This window comes from Molothrus aeneus, chromosome 2 (assembly GCF_037042795.1).
Source record: "Molothrus aeneus isolate 106 chromosome 2, BPBGC_Maene_1.0, whole genome shotgun sequence".
NCBI classification, from domain to species: domain Eukaryota; kingdom Metazoa; phylum Chordata; class Aves; order Passeriformes; family Icteridae; genus Molothrus; species Molothrus aeneus.
In genome coordinates this window covers 37449319-37460890 of record NC_089647.1, presented here as the reverse complement: position 1 = coordinate 37460890, position 11572 = coordinate 37449319, and the positions used below count along the sequence as shown (strand labels likewise).

Here is an 11572-nt window from a genome sequence, read left to right as displayed (position 1 = left end):
GTCCAATTCTAAGCTGGCCTCTGACTGCATTATAGTCATTTAAATAATAATAGTGCTATGTCCTAGTTTTTCTATTGCTTCTCACGCACCTAGGATTGGATCCTGGCTGCTTTATTGTTAGAATACCTCTTTAAAATTCAAATATGAAGTTAATTTATTTGTCTATTACTGTAAAATTTACTTGTGTAGCAGGAATAATGTGTAGACATTAGCACCCTTTATCAGCAATGTGTTGTAAGTCTGGTAAACGCCTTAGCTTGGCTTCAGCACTTAGTAAATCTGGCAACTTGTATACCCTTTGCATCCACACATTAACACTTAATTACCTTGTCACATCATTAAACCCAGGCACATTTGCATTCCGGGGAGGTGCTGTGGGCGTGACTCAGAAAAAGATGAAAGAACAGCAGTTTTGCCCTTGCATCAGGAAAATTTCTGGGAAGCTCCCTTCCAGCAGTGAGCTCATGGGATTAAATTTGTCACTTTGTTCAGGATCCTTTCCGCAAAGGGGTTGACTGTTGGTTACTCTGAGACTTTCTGTCCCTCTGAAGGCTAAAATTAGAGCATGGCTGGGCTTCAAAGTTTTGCAATGAGAAGCAATGTTCATAGGACTGAAGGGTGAACATCTTGAACACCAGTTTGTGAATGAGCCCCAAAGCATCACCAATAGAGCTTTCTTTTCAAGTATATCAAGAATTATTGGAAGAACTAGCTTAAGTTAGTGCACTAAAGCCCTGACTTGCGCTAACTAACATTAGTGATCAAACTAAAACATTAGTGATGGCTGTAAGATCAAACAAGAGAGATGATGGATGTGCTGACCTTTGTCAGTTCCTTGACATTAGATCATAGACGAGCACTTTATTCAGGCTGCCTATGACTGAAGCCCAGCTTTGATTCTCCAATCACTGAGCAGATGATGAGCTGATGTTCACACAGATTGTCTACTCTGTGATTGTCCGCTCTGCTTTCTCTTGATAGTAGTAGTTCCCACTCATAGTGGATTCTTCCTGGTGCCTCTGCTGTGTTCATTTGTGTCACCATTGCAATCCAGGTTGGGGAATTGGTCTCAGTTTCCAGCATAAGATTACCCTCAGCTAGTATTGCCACCAGCCCTGGAGCCGTGCCTGTAGTGACTATCCCAAGATGACAGTGTGTCTGTGATACATCTGGGAATTGAACCCTCCTAAGTTTTGCATCAGCCTTTCAACCAGGACATCCTCTCCCTTCATCAGTTGTCCCATTTTTTACAGACACAAACACACATTAAATGTAAAAGCCTCTTTGTATATCACTTAAAACCATTTTCTATTGCACTTTCAAAAAATTTTCTGAGTTGCAGCAGTAGTGAACAGAATATAAACCTCACGTTATCTTGGGTAGTCACACAAGATGCATGTGAATTACTTGAATCTTTTGAGTTCACACTGGTAGGTCGGAAATCTCAAAAGGCATTCAGAATTTCTGTTTGGAGTTCTGGATAGGACTTTGGTGAGAAAGGCTTCCTTGGCATACACAGCATTTTCCTGGAGCATTCCAAGTCTGAGAACTGAAAACCGAAACTGTTGGAGACAGAACAACAAAAAAGCTGCTGGAACTCCAAGAATAACAAGGATCTACTATCAGTGAAGATATTAGAAGTGCAGCTATATCCCATATTACACATGACATGGTGAACCTGACTCACATCTGCCCAGAAGTCTTTGTGGCAGGATGGAAACTGAACCCATCCCTCCAGATTCCCATGTCAGAGCCCCCATGGCTCCCTGGCATTGCCTTCCAGCCATTTGGGCTCAGTCCATGCACCCAGCTCAGGGTCACAATTGGGCATTTACCACAGTGGTTGTCTGGAGATCATTAGTGCAGAATAATTTTCTCGGTACCTGTCTGCGTCTCCTTGCAGAACAGCTACTTTGGTACCTTACCAGCCATTGACAAATCTTGAGGCAAGGTGTGAAATGGAAAAAAAGGGCCTCTGTTGTGTCAGAAGCAGCACACAGATCCTTTCTTTTCTGTCAACATTTGGAGCCAAACCCAGTATCTCTCACACCACCAAAAAAGTGCGATAACATAGATTAATTTATATTTCAAAGAAACCAATTATACATTTGTAAAAAAAACCCCTAAAGTTATTTCAATTTGAAGAGTGTAAAGGAATGCAATGATGAGAAGAAAGGCATTTAACTGAGCACTGAAAGGAACTGCAAGCTTGAAGAGATTACAATAAATTGCCAAATAGGCTGGGCAAGTAAAAATTGTTCAACCTTAAGAGCCATTAAAACAAAGCTAAAAAAAGTAAGTTTTGATCCTAATTAAGAGAAGCTTCTTGTGCGTGGTAACTCATGTAAATCTGCACTGTTAAAACAAGGTTAATACCTCGACAGAACTTCAAGGCACATTATTTATGAGTTTCCATGGAGTGGCATTGTAACACTCAACAAACATGAAAGAGCTTAGCATTACATCAGCACTGTGGGACAGAACATGTTTATTAACCCTATTATACAAATGAGGAAGGAGGAAGTGTACACAATGTCCAGTTGCTCATGAAGCAAGGGAGCCTGGTCTCTTGACTCCCTCTCCAGAGCTGGGAGCAAGGCAACAGCCCTCCTGGCCCCCAGGCTTCCCCCTGAGCACGGGGCTGGTGGAGATCAGGGTCTTGCTGGACTTCAAGTGTTTGTGGAAGTGATGCTGTGACAGGTGGCATGGTGAAACTCTTTCACACACACCTTTGCTGCCTGCCAGCAAGAGGGCCAGTGCTGAGGTTCACCTGAGCTCTCCTCCAGGCAGCTCTGTTGCCTGTCCAGCCTCCTCTAGTCACCCTGTGGGCACCATGGGATCCTCTTCCATCACCATGGGATCCTCTTCCATCACATCTCATGGCACTGACCTACTTACTTACTCTAGAGAAAATGTGACCCTTTTGTTTTCCTTCCGTGAGATCATTGCCTCGTTTTCTCTCTGGGTAAATAGGGGAGTTGAGGTAATAAACCCCAGCACTGGAAACCTAACCAGGACTATTTAAAGCAGGTAGAAGAAAAGAAGGTACCAAGCATTCTGAGCAGAAAAGAAAGAACTGATGTGATTGCATCTGTTCAAGTGGCTTCAAATTGTTGCAAACTCAATTCTGACAGGCAACCCATCCCCAAGACTGATATTAAGCTGCATATTCCAAGCAGGATTGTGACATTTTGCTTAGTGTCTGTTGATTAAATGGGAGGGTGCCATATGAAGTGGAAGAGCTGACAGGAGTTACCTGATGTCCAGACAACTTCTTCTGGCCAGTTTCTCGGCTGAAAGGAGAAAATGTGGAAAATGTCACAACCTTGTAGAAACATGGATGATTGCCCACAGTGAAATCATGTGATTTATGGGATATGCTGCCAACACTATGAGTGCCTTTCATCTGAGTCTACATAGTTTTGCAATAAGGAGCAGCCCTTGTTCTTCAGTGACTATGATACTTCCTGTTCAAGCCTATGCTACAGCCTGAGTACCATTCCTGGAATGGAAGCCTTTCAGGTATGATATTAAAAAGGAAAATAATTTCAGCAGCATTAGAAATTCCATAGTTTATGGAAAGAAACCTCTCTTGTCCACTAGCTCAGTTACAACTTTGAAGAGCTTGCTGTGGTCTTTCAAAACATCACCTGCCTTTGTTTTATAATTTCATGTCAGTACCTGATCTTACATAGTTGATACTGAGAATTTCTTACTTTCCCCTGCTGAGTACAGTCCTGGGAGTTGCAGAGTACCCTTGTTTTAACAGAGATCTATTTAAGATTCCAGATTTGTGTCAGATTTGACTGTCAGCATCTTTCTTTGCAAGAAAGAGCTGTGAACACTGTGGCAGGGCCACAGTGGCAGGGTGGCCACACATTGTATATAAGGCTGATCAAATTTGCCACCAAAAGGGTTTTGAAGTGAAAGGCAGCATGGTGCAAACCTGGCTGCACCACCCTTGGATCCAAGCTGAAGTGTTTCTGTGTCAGGGGCCATTTACATTTCTGAAGTCAGGACAAATTCAGAGTCACTCAAGTTTTGCCAACTTGGTGTCAGCAGAAGTTCCTTTCTTCCCAGTCCACGTTAGTTGTTCAAATGGTAAACTTCATGAATGACAGTGCCAGACATGCATCCTCCAGCTCCTGCAGGGCAGATCACACAGCTCCACAGCCTGTATGTTTTGGAAGTAAAAAGTGGACATCAAACCCCACCTCTGGATACCTCAAAAAGCCTCCTAAGTGCTGAGCAAGCTCCCCCAATGGAGGAAACATGGTTTCAGCTGACTAACTGTAAGCACTCAGTTAGCTTAGCTTCTCCTCCTGTGTGCTCATCTAAAAGTGGGGATGATTACACCTGACTCCCTCTCCAGGTATTTGGAAGCTAATTTAGTTAATGCTTGTCAAGCACTTTCAGGTCTTCAGATGAAAGGGGCCGCAGATAGGCAAAGCACTGCTATTACTATTAATTATTTCTATTGTGCAAGGAGACATGAAAGCAGCAAGAGTGATGATTACTCGCTTCCTTTACAAGTGTCAAGACACAACGCAAATACACAGACGGGGATCCTCCCTGCCCTGCAGTGCTCCTAATCTCACCAGCCAGATCACCCAGACAAAGAGCGGCGAAGGGAGCCCAAACCCAGACAAGAGCAATACATGTAGTGACTTACCGCACACGGGTTGGGTTTCGCAACAGCTGCTTTTTTACAAGTGTCCTGTTAGCCAAAGAAAGCACGATAGTACTGTTCTGAGGTATTTTAAAAATCTCAAGTCAGCATCTCAAAAATGGAAAAGTCTTTTATAAAAGGTAGTAAATGCAAACTCTCCTTGTTTGCCCTCTAATTTTTGAGCAAATCAAGCTTTGAAATTTTTCTTTGCAGCCATGAGCACTGAAAATATTTCATTAATAAAGAAGAAGTCAAAACTATCCACGAACAATCTGAAATATTTGGATAGGTAGAACAAATTCCTGGTGGTAACAGGTTGCTGTCAATCGACTGCTCGGCAGGAAGGAAGTGAGCATGGGCTGCATGACAGCTCATCCCTCTTCCCTCCCGTGTACCCAGCGAGTCTCTAACAATTAGTTTTCATTCTCCTCAAAGTGCCAGGGGGCTGGGTGTTAGGAGGAGCTTGCATGCAGTGATGAAATGCTCCACAGTAATTTGTTCCTTTATCTAATGCCTGACTAGACAGGCAGACAGATACAGAAGTAAAAAGACCCAGGTGGGTCGCAGACAGATGCTGAACACTCTCACAACATGACTGTGAAAGGGCTGGCTCAGTGGAGGGAGTGGGAAACATGACCAAAGCCAGTAGCATAGCTGCAGTGGGACGCTCTGGGATGAGATGTGCCAATCTGAGCCATCACACCTTTTCTTCAGAGTGTGAAGGGTTGCAGAAGCAGATCCTGGGTCAGGGAGTACCAGGTGTCAGGCATCTGCATCCCTCACCTCCTTCAGGGTCTGTTTCAGCCCGTCAGTGGAATGAGCTTGTGGCTGGACCTGGGTGAATGTCCTGGGTGAATCCAGGAATTGCTGGGTGAATGTCCTGGGTGAATCCTGGCTCAGTGTCCTGGGTGAATCCAGCAATTGCTGGGTGAATGCCCTGAGTGAATCCTGGCTCAGTGTCCTGGGTGAATCCAGCAATTGCTGACCCTTCCTCTGACTGCTGTATGAATCCAAATGGTATTCTTGTTTGCTTTTTCCCAAGTAAAAGCATCCAGTCCATTTAATAACAGCTAGCGAACATGGTTAAGACAACACCAGCTGAATCTTTTTTTTTTTAAATTTATCATGGGAGGAGGATGCCTGATGGAAGACACCACCAGACATGTGCTTTAATTAAACTATTCAACTATTCTTCAAAGAATCCCAGCCTCTTTCAAAAAGCAATTCTTCCAAGGAAGAAGCAGCTGTATCTCTTGGAGATCATAGGGAAATGCCTCCTTATCTCATTAAGCATCTCAAGGATATTAAAAATAGGTTTAAAATGCGGAACCAGCTGTCTTCCATACACTGCTTCTGCTTTCCAGGGCCACGTTTCATCCTTGGGCTCCTCCAAGCTCCCACTAATGGTTATCGACGCCGTGGGTCATTGTCCCTCTGTGCCATTGCAGGGGAGCCACACAGGCACAAAGCCCCGGCACATCATCACAAGGTGAGATGTGCCCCCTGGAGGAGGCCCTCCAGGCTTTTATTCTGGCAATGCATGTGGCAATTCATCTCTCACCTAGCTCTTTTGTGATCCTGTCTCCACCCAGTATCTTCCCCTCTTATCACTTCCTGGAATTCTTGCATTTCTCCCAGCCTCTGGAGCCTTGCCATCATCACAGAGTTAATGCAGGTCTTGCCCTTAGCTCAGCTCAGGCCCACACCTAATATGAAAAATGGATTACACCACCAAGGAATGACATGAGCATACTCCAGATGGTTTGTTCATTTTTTAAAATCTTGTTTTCTAATCTCTTCCTCATGCTGGCTCAGGCAGTGCTACCTGCAGCTACCCTGCCCAGACAGCTTTTGAATATTTCCAGGACTGGAGATTATAGATCTCCAAGGATGGAGACAGACAGTTCACCCCTTTTCAGAAAGAACCTTTAATTATGTCTGCCTAATTTTGCACACAAAAAAATGCCTGCAGCCCACTTTCCTCAATGTCCCCTCACCTTCAAAAAAGCCTTGAATCTGCCTTTCAGTGGACATAGTAAAAAATAAATAATTTGAAGATGAAGATTGATTAATTTCTGGGAAAATCTGGGATGTGTTTGTTTGTGAAAGCAGAGAATCCCTTTCAGAAACCCATGCAGTGCCAAGAAATGCCTGAAAGCACTTCCCACTTAAGGAAATATTGACTTAATTGCCTCAGGCTCTTCTGCTATGTATGTGGAGATTTTAAATACTATCCTGTCCCACAATGGATGCAAACAACTAACAGCTTTCGAGTAAGCAAAGGGATGGATTGTCTTTTCTTCAACCAGCCAGCACCAGCTGGAAAAAAACAAACATCAGGATCTGAAAACCAGCTGTATTTCCAAAGCTTATCCAATTTTTCTACATATATTCATTTCTCTGAAACAGGCAAAGTAAGTAGTAAGCATTTCTACTAGCAAGCAGTAATTCTGGCGACAAACCTGGCCTTATGTGCATGTTCAAAACATCACAACTATGCACACAGAGCTAGTATTGATTTTCCTTTTGGCACAAAACCAGATGGAGATGGTGAACGAGTGGACAGTGGCCCTTGCAATAACAAAACACTTGATGGTCACTTCTGACCTCCTGGGTGTTGTCCTCCTCTTTCATTCCGGTGGGAGTTACTGACCCAGGTGCCTCAGCATGGAATGGAAATTTGTAATCTCTTTCAAGTTACCTGGATAAGCTACATCTCTCAGTCTGGCCAAAACCAGCACTCTGGACTACAGAAACCTTTCCTCCTGACAGTGTCAAACATCTATAAAAAATACAATGAGCATTTTTTGACAAACCACATTTTTCTTCAGCATATTCCCAGTATTTGTTCTTCATTACTGAAGACTTCCTAAGAAACCTGGAGCAGTTCAGGGCAAGAGAGGAAGGGAGAAGGATCACCAATAAGATTTCTCTGTTTGCTCAGGTAAACAGGGGCATTTTCCAGTCAGTACTACTTTAGCTCCTAATTCACCCTCTCCCTAAGCACATTCTTGGGCAAACCCCGGTGTCAAAACATATGGATGAGAAATGCCTTTCAGCCAAAACCAGAAAGAAGTGTTGCATGAAACCAGCAAAATGAAAGCACAAACCTCTAATTATTTTAATATTGGATAGTGACAGTGTTGTTCTATGTTGGGAGTACAAACAACCCTTGGCCACAGGTCGTAGTCCATTGCTATTGTAGAAAACATTGGGGTTGGTACAGTGCTGTCCGTGGGCAAACCACTCAGATAATTAAATAAAACAAGCTTTGTAATAAATCAGATGAACATAGGTGCACACAAGCAAGCAATGGATAATGCTTTGTTGGATGGGCAGAGCTCACTGGGTGTGGTGTCAGGATCATTCTCCTCACCCCAGAAGGTGCTTTTGCAGAGGGTTGGCTGTGCCACCCCGGGGTCATAGAGTAACTGATAGTGACGGGGCTTATTCCCAAAGCTCTGTCTCTTGGTAGTGGTGCAAGTGTCCCCAGAGGCAATGATGTGAGTGCTGCCATTGCAGGGGGAAAAGTGTGCTTAGCAGGATGTCACCTCAGGGAGCAGGGAGAGTCTAAGTATGTAGGAAAGGGAATTACACATAAAAGGAGAGACAAGAGGAAAGAAATAAGCAGTGGGGGAATGAAAAATAGGTAAAAGAGAAGAGAAGGAAAGATCCATCCATGTGACTGTTGTTGCGGGGAAGTGCATGTCCAGCATATGCTGTGCGTTGGGACCACCAGTGCATGATGGTGCAATGCAGGTGATACACTCCCCAAGAGTACAGAGAGCCTATTTCAAACTTTGTCCAGAATAACTTCCATTCCCCCTCTTCAGACTCATAGGCATCCTTAATACAAAGACCTTAACTTGCACTACTTAGCCACTAAAAATAGTTGTTTTCTGGCTGTCTCTGAAATGATTCAAGACATGACCTTTTTTTTACTGAGCTTCCTCAATACTCCTGCTGTGCAATCAGCTCTTTATGGCCTGGGTCATGCAGGTCTTGGATACTCCAGATAAAGGAAAACCTGAATAATGCTGGTTGTGCCATTTCCATCTGCCTGTTTCTACCTTAACAGAGCATCTGCATGCCCCTGGATACAGGCAGGCAGGTTCAGCTGGGCACCTGCTGCAAGAGAAGCAGGGGCAGCTGGCTCTCCAGGCCAGGCTGCCTGCAGTGCCCAACCACATGGACCTTCTCAGAGACAGCTCATCTCAAAAAGCTTCTTAACAGCAGTTAAATTTCCTAACCGCAGTCTCATCTCGGGACAATCAACCTCCCTTTCACTCAGTTGAAGGGAACTTTAACAGCAAAGTGTCACAGGAAACAGCAGAAATCATTTGTGTCAAAATGGAATAAATTAAATTGAGTGGAGTGCCATTGTCTACTCAGAAAAAAGCTGTTACTTCAGAGAAATTGCTCAAGCTTTGTACAAGAATAGATGGGAACAGAGCTCCTTGCTCCTTTTTCCACATCACACCAACAGTAAATAGGCCATTTTTCCTTAGTGCGCAGCAGCCACACTCCAACTGGGGCAGATCAATTAATAGAGTAAGTGGGCAGTCAGATATGCCCTTCAAAAACCTGCACATGGCTGTAATTCTTCAGTTTCTCACATCGCGCCACTCAGGGAAATTGTGGGGCTGGAACTGTTTTCATTCCTATCATGATGAACAAGATTTTTCACATATTTACAGTTCCTCTCTCAGTTCCCATGCTACTACATGTAACTGGAAAATTAATAAAGAATTTATGGCTAAAAGGGTAGAAATAAAAGGAGGATCAGAGCTGCTGCACAGTAAGTCAATATAATCAGGAGGCATTGATGAGTGGAACAGAAAATGTTTTCATAGCCTTAAAAGTCAATATTGCAGGGGGAAAAATAGATGTACACAATTGTATACACTCAGCTTAGCCACTAAACACTCCAAAGACAAAGCTCAGTGTTTCTAAGTGTTTTAGAGCTTGCTTGCTTTCATTTCTCTCAGGTGAGTCTGTTGCTTTAGAAAAACAGGTAGGAGTCAGGATGCCTGGTGTTAATACAGATTTTTATTATGTTCTTCTTTTTGGCATTCCTCCTGTGCCTCACAATGAGCAGTACTTAGCACAGAACTCATCAAAGACTGAATGTAGATCCTACTTAATAATGAGCACATCTAAAGAAATTCTTGAACCAGTAAGAGAATAGAGTTCAATATATCTTACTAGTATTTTATTTTTTCTGTAGTAACTAGAAGCACTAGTCTTTTGTTAAGCCCCTGAGCACGTAAGTGTTATATAAATATCAATGAAAACACTGAGCTTGCCCCAGTTTAAAATCCACATTGTTGACAGATAAACTTTGGAAAGTGCAGAGAAGAAAATGAAAAAGGTCAGTAAAAGAATGTGTAATGCTGGGGGTACCGTATAGGTGAGAAACTACAGAGGTGAGGTTTGCATATCATCCTGGAGGAGTATGAGCCAGGCAAAATCAGAGAAGAGCAGAATCAAAATGAAGGATGCTGAGCCCAGCTTAGGGTGTTGGGTATGGGAAGATGGGAAAGGTGGTGCCTGAGAAATATTATGGAGTTAAAGTCTATAAAAACTCCAAGCAACCACTATATGAGATTTAGGGACTCAGAGAGTTAGTTCAGTTTTTCTCCTTGTTACCATTTGCATTTTAATGAAGGTTCTTTGCCTGAGATCCCTCTGAGATCACTAAAGATTTTCACTGGCTGTGAGTCAGTGATAATTTAATATTATTATTTATATTAAATATGCAACCAGGGACTGAATTCCTGGTGCTTTTGCAGTCACTCTGCCATGCTGGTAGTCCTCATGGATGTGATTCATCTGACAACAGATTCTGACATCTAGATCTGAACAAGAGGTGAGATTCTTTTACCATTAATGGTTTACTGTAACTCTACAGTAATTCCTAAAATAGATCTTGGGATTCTTTTCCTTAGAAGTGTCTGTTTCTCTCACAAGAAACAAGAACAGCCTAGGTTGACATCTATGCCCAAAGTCACATGAGATGAATTCCACCCTTCACCATCAATCTTTCCTGGTAAGTTTAGAAGATGAAGGTGAGAGCTGAGGATGCAGGTGCTTGTCAGAGAGGTGATGTTTTCAGCTGAAGGAAGGGATCTGGGTATATTCCCAGCACAACTGGGGCCAAATCTGACTTGCCAAGTAAGATATATATTTCTGTGTTTGAAAGTTAGGACATATTTTAACAGTTATTATTATCATCACATTTTCTACAAAAGAAACTCCCTTTCTCCTCAGTATGAGTCTTCTCCCAGTTCAATTTTAATGTCTTATTACTCTTCACTGTGTTTTACATTTCTAGTGTCACTTCTACCTTTATTTTCTCCACTGCCAAAGCAAATTTTCAGTTTCCCTTCTCTACTCCTACTCTCTCCTCCTTAGAATAGTGTGGATTTTTGTTTCCTTGCTCCCTCCCTTGGTCACATCTCTCTTTTCTCCCCAGCCTGTCTGTCCTTCTTTCTCTTTTTTCTCCTGTCTCACTGTGATTCTTCTTCCCTTCCCATCCCCATTCTCCTCACCTAACTCTCCCTAGAGCATGCTTTGGAGCACAGCCAGTACTGAATTTTAGCAGCCACAGCCTGCTGTGCAGAAGATGATGCCACAGCAATGGCCAGACTTTGCTATGCCACCACTTCATGCTCCAACCACATTTTCTGCCAGGTACTCATTGTTCCTCTGCAATCCCCTGCCTTTCCTCTGCTGCCAAACTCCACACAGTTGAAATGGTTACAGCTGCAAAAAGGTCTCCACTGCTCCGATCCATGTGTCCCGGGGGCTGAGACATTGACCACTGGAACACTGCCTTAAAATAATCAATAACTGCGGGTGACATGCCAACCTCTCACTGGCCAACCAGGGATAACTTGGGGT

General features: G+C 43.3%; 1 long non-coding RNA gene across 1 annotated transcript; it reads right to left on the bottom strand.

Annotated features, from left to right (window-relative positions):
* Positions 1–1499: 1499 nt before the first annotated feature.
* LOC136571526 (uncharacterized) lies at positions 1500–4028 on the bottom strand. Its single transcript, XR_010785711.1, has 3 exons — positions 4004–4028; positions 3257–3293; positions 1500–1562 (listed from the first exon to the last, which is right to left on the bottom strand). It is a non-coding gene; the product is annotated as an uncharacterized lncRNA (long non-coding RNA).
* Between the last annotated feature and the right edge of the window lie 7544 nt (positions 4029–11572).